Source organism: Perca flavescens, chromosome 19, assembly GCF_004354835.1.
Source record: "Perca flavescens isolate YP-PL-M2 chromosome 19, PFLA_1.0, whole genome shotgun sequence".
In the NCBI taxonomy this organism is placed as follows: domain Eukaryota; kingdom Metazoa; phylum Chordata; class Actinopteri; order Perciformes; family Percidae; genus Perca; species Perca flavescens.
This window is the reverse complement of record NC_041349.1, coordinates 15,477,616-15,483,119: the sequence shown is the minus strand read 5'-3', so window position 1 is coordinate 15,483,119 and position 5,504 is coordinate 15,477,616.

Sequence of the window (5,504 nt, the reverse complement as noted above, 5' to 3'; positions counted from 1 at the left end):
CATAATTAAACAATATAACAATGGATTACACTTAAATCCACTCTGTATCTGGGCCTCATGCTTTTCTCATTGTGCTAAAAGTGGAGAAATTCACAGAGTAAGAGCAGGACATCCTCTAAAATACGCCAATATTTCTCAAAAGAAGCTTTTAAATATGCCATCGTCATCTTTACTCATGGTGAACAGCTGGATGAGGGACAGAAGATCGAGCAGTGGGTCGGTGACAATGAAAATCTAAGATATCTGGTGAAGAAGTGTGGAGCACGCTGCCATGTCATTGATAATAAGTACTGGAAGAACAACCAGCAGGATGAATACAGGAACAACAATTTCCAGGTGGCAGAGCTACTCAAGACACTAGATAAGATGAATGAGGCAAACAAAGGAAGATGATATACTAATAACATGCTACAAGAACATGATCTGAAGAATTTGCTCATGATGGCAGCAGGTGTTAGAGCAGGAGCATTGTTGGCACTTTTCCTTGGCAAAAACCTAGTAGTAGCCTTAGTAGCAGCAGCAAGGTGCTGATACAGCAGTTAGTTAGTCGTGCCTGCAGCAAAGACTTCTGGAGAACAGCAGGAGCAATAGGTGGTTTTATAGAAAGTGATACAGCTGACAGAGCTGAGTCACAGCAGACAATGCAACACTAAGCACACTTTTGTAAAGTAAAAAAGGGTTGGGACTAAATACCAGATACACCAGCATAATGTGAATATAATGTTCACATATTAATCTTAAAAGACAGTCAACCTAGGAACAAGATCATTATTTTATGGCATGGGGCATTGCTGTTTAGACTGACTGTCAGATTCAAAAGTTCACAGAATCAGTACAATTACTAACAACTAGAGAGAATGAGTAATGAGAATGAAATGCATTTTATATTCTGCTTATTATAACTACAGTACATGTTTGCATACAAGGTTCTGAGTTGAGAGTTTTTGTTGAAGGCTTGACATTAACATATGAAAGCATTGCATGTTTATTTTGTTATATCTAATATAGTATATTTGACATTGATACAGCACCATCCATTCGCTGGCTTTCCTTTTTGTTTGTGTATTATCGTACCCCTGTATGTAATTTAAGTAAAATATTTTGTGTTACTGTAGATCCTTCAGTATATTCCAGATAATTAATGATCTGATTACCTGATCATGATCAGATGTGGGCCTGCATAAACTGAATTCTTACATGGATGTGCTTGTTGTTACAATATGAATCATTACAATACAATACATCAGTGAAACTATTAAATGTGTTTCCAAGTGTCTATTTTCCATTGAACCATCTTAATTTGTCTCATCAGCTAAGGGTCCTCTCATGTTAACAAAAAGGCAGCTAGTCCAGCTGAACTTTGAACTGTAAAATGCAAGCCTCAGAAATGAGTGGTGGAGGGATCTACTGTTGCCATTAACAACCAGACCAGTGATTGAAACTGGGTTGATGGACTATCACACATAAATAATACCAACTAAAACCAAATACTCATAATGTGGGATTGTACAGATTTGCCTTGAAGGCCTTGCCTATGTTGCCAGACTTCATTTCTTGAGAACAGACACAATGAATGCAAAAATATAGGCTGAAATATCCTTATCATGTAACATTTCAACTTATAAACATGAATGGAGATTTGGGGATAAACTACATTTTTAGATCATTTTATCAATAACATGCATTCCTATGCAACACTACCATGTTTCTTATTAACGTGAAATATACTGAAAGGAAGTGCAGTTCAGTGACAAAATTCTCTTCACAAACTACTTTGATGCAACACAGTGATAGTTAATGTTGTTAATGTTGATATATTGTTAATGATGTTAGCAGCTTTTCCCCTATCATCTTCTCAAGGAACTTCATTTGAATTTGCAGAATTAGTAGTCTTTTTGCATCCCTAAAAAGGAATGTTTTGTGAAACACATTCAAAATAGGAAACCAAGACAGCATACAAAAACAGAAGGACCACACCATTCTCAACATTAGCTTAACTTTTTATTTTATTTTAATTGGCTGATGTTTAATATAATCATGCCACATATGTCACTTTTTCCAATGAAACATTCTGAAACATACAGTACAAATTTGGGATTGTTAACTAATGTTTTTCTGTTTCCTCAGCCTTATTTCACACTGTGTAATATTTTTTTTGGCACAATAAATGAATGGGGAAAACATTTCTAGAATCAAGGGGCAAGATATTGATATTGATGCGGATTTACTGATACAGAGTCATTATTCTATTCAAGTGCTAAAAACAATGAGGATTGTCCTAGTGGGGAAAACTGGAGTTGGAAAGAGCAGCCTGAAGAACACCATATTTGGAGAGGCCACGTTCAAAATTAGACAATTTCATGACTGAAAACACATTGTTCTCCAGCCGAAACCAAATGTGTCAATGGAAGAAGCATCACTTTGATCGACGCTCCTGGTTTCTTTGATGCAGGCAGGTCTGAGGAGGAGATGAAGCGTGAGATACTGAGGTGTATCACAGAGTGCGCTCCTGGGCCTCATGCTTTTCTTATTGTGCTTAAAGTGGAGAAATTCACAGAGCACGAGAAGGCTGTCATCACACAACTGTGTGAATATTTCTCTGAAGATGCTCTAAAATATGCTGTTATTGTCTTCACTCATGGTGACCAGCTCCCTGAAGGAATGAAAATGGAGGAGTATGTTGAGAAAAATGAAGGTCTCAGTGATCTGGTGAAGAAGTGCGGTGGCCGGTGCCATGTCATTGGTAATAAATACTGGAAGACCAACAGAGAGGACAAATACAGAAATAACCTGTTCCAGGTGGCAGAGCTGCTCAACACCATAGATAATTGTGATGGAAAACAAAGGAGAATTCTACACAGATGAAAAGTTGCAAGAAGTAGAGAGAAAAATCAAAATGGAAATGTGTTTCTAAGTCTATGACTTTGGGTTGTTATATATAGGAGCATGCCAACAATTTTACACAAGCAGTCCTGCCTTGAGGAGCTCTATAGTCAAACTGTAAAACTGCTGTAAAATGTCTCCTGTAGATCTGATGGAAGTTTCCAAAGTAAATCCACCAACCCTGTGGAAGTAAAATACTAAATCACACCGTGTAACCTTTTTTGGTATTGTTTAAAAAAAATGATTTACATATATTTTTTGTTCACATGTGTTGCTGTGTTGTGAATGTATTATGTAACAATAAAAAGGCTGATTTGTCAAGTCCTTCCAGTTTCTTATTTCATAGATCAATTCCTGTGATGTCAAAGGACAACAGTACTCAGATTTGTTAATAAATTCCATTAAAATACCAAAACAACTGAACTTACTAACAAGCAGTGGATTAAAAAGAAGTCATGTTTTTTACTTACATTAAGGAAAAAATACCAGTCTAAAATACTACAAGTAAAATATAAAAAATGTTACTTTAGTAAAACTACAGAAATATTAACAGCACAAAGTAATTAGTATCAAAAGCAAAAGTACTTAGAATGAAACTTTCAAAAGTGTTATGATCATAGAGTAAACTTAACTTACATCAGACTAAACTTGTAATGTTGACACACATTTTTGGGAGCAGACTTTAATCTGAATTTCTGAGGTTTTCCAAAAGTAGCAAACAAATGTAATGTTTATGGTGCGAAATTCTAAGAGACCAGAATAAATTGAAAGTAAAACCCTTTCTACATTTACAAGAAAGAATTAATCTGGCTACAGGCCACACTTTAAACACAAAGGACTTTTTGTTTTCATTTTGTGTAATTGAACAGTTCATTCCCTGCAGTTGGGTGTGGATGCTTCCAATAAAAACAGATAACATTCATTTCAACTTGTTCTGTCTCACTCAAAAAAAAAATCTCCACCCGAAATGTTATGAAAAGTATAAAAATGTGCAGCTGCCATCCTCTCTCTTTGACAAGAAATAGATAGACTATGTAGCTTAATATTTCAATTTAATATGTATGATATTCTAAAGCCTTTAACATGAAACCTACCGCTACAGAATACTGTGCTATTCATGCAGTATACAGTATACAGTTTTCCTATTTAGTGGGAAATAGAACATTGAACGCTGTGAATGTAGCAGGGTGGGTGGAGCCACTTCAGATAATGTCACGTTAGTCTGGTTATACAGCCTGTCAATACTCTCCAGCTCAACACTGTTTCTATTAATAAAATAATCATAATAACATTATTGTCAACTTGTACTTTCCCAACTACTGCCACCACCCTAAACCCCTAAACAGCCGACGTGCAGTTGCCTCTGCTGAACATCACACAAGGTTCAACTTCAACCTGCTCATCTGGAAACTGTCATTCATGCATTCAGAACCTTCTGTCTTACCTTCAGTAATGTCCTGTTTACTGGCATTAGTGAAACACTTGTTCCCTGTCAGAGGCTTCAAAATACTGTTACAGAGATTTTATGGGGATTCAAAATCAACCACATTTAACCAATTCCTGCATCCTTACACTGGCTAATTGCCTTAAAATTTTATTTAAATTTTTTTTTGATAACTTTTAAATCTTGAACTAGTTTTATTGCCGAGCTGTTAACCCCCTTCTGTTTTAAACTCATCTTCACAAATTACTTTAATCTGATGTAGTTTGTTTGTTTAATTCTTTGTGTTGTAATTCTTTTTTCATTTTATTATTTTTAGTGGTAATTTATTTGAACTGACTTTTATTATTATTATTATTATTATTATTATTTATTTAAAAAACCTTTATCATGTTATGTTAACATTTCACAAAACTCTAATAGTACAAATAGTAGTATAAAAAATTACTCATCTTTTGTTTTTGAGTTTGACTGGCAATTCAAAAAATAAAAACCTGTTCAGTGCTTTATATGATAAGGTTATTTTCATGTGTGATCATTTTTATGCTTATACTTTGATATATTTTGAATAATTTGTCTAGTGCACTAGGAACTCATATCTAATACTCGTTCCATTTTTCAGGTATGGCCAGTCAAGTGAAACTGGTGTGGTCGAAAACAAAAGTATAGCCTACAGTACAGTCAGACCACAGCAAGAGAACAGAAGGAAGCACATCCAGCAGTCTGGGTGACTCGTTTTTTGCAACATAGATGGTGAGTTGACCCCGCTTCAGTGGTGGAGGAAGTATTCAGGTCATAAGTCCTAAATTGTTATTGGTGATACATACATGCAGAAGTATATGTGTATAGTACTGTTAGGTTGTTAAATCTTGAACACTGCATATTATTTCCATCTGGTGTTTTGTTAGGCAACTACAAAGTATTCTATATCTGTCAGATACACGTGAAGTAAAAATATTTTTCTCTGAAATGTAGAAGAGAAGAATTATAAATTACCATGAAATGGAAATACTTAACTCAGCTTCAATTATTTCCATTATGTGCTTAAGCTACAGTGTTTGAGTAACTGTACATGTCAGCATTGTATCAGTGTCAACACTGATAAACATCTTGTACTTGATCCTGCCACACACAGAACTTAAAAAGAAAGAAATGGATATGCTAGTTAAAAGCAAATCTT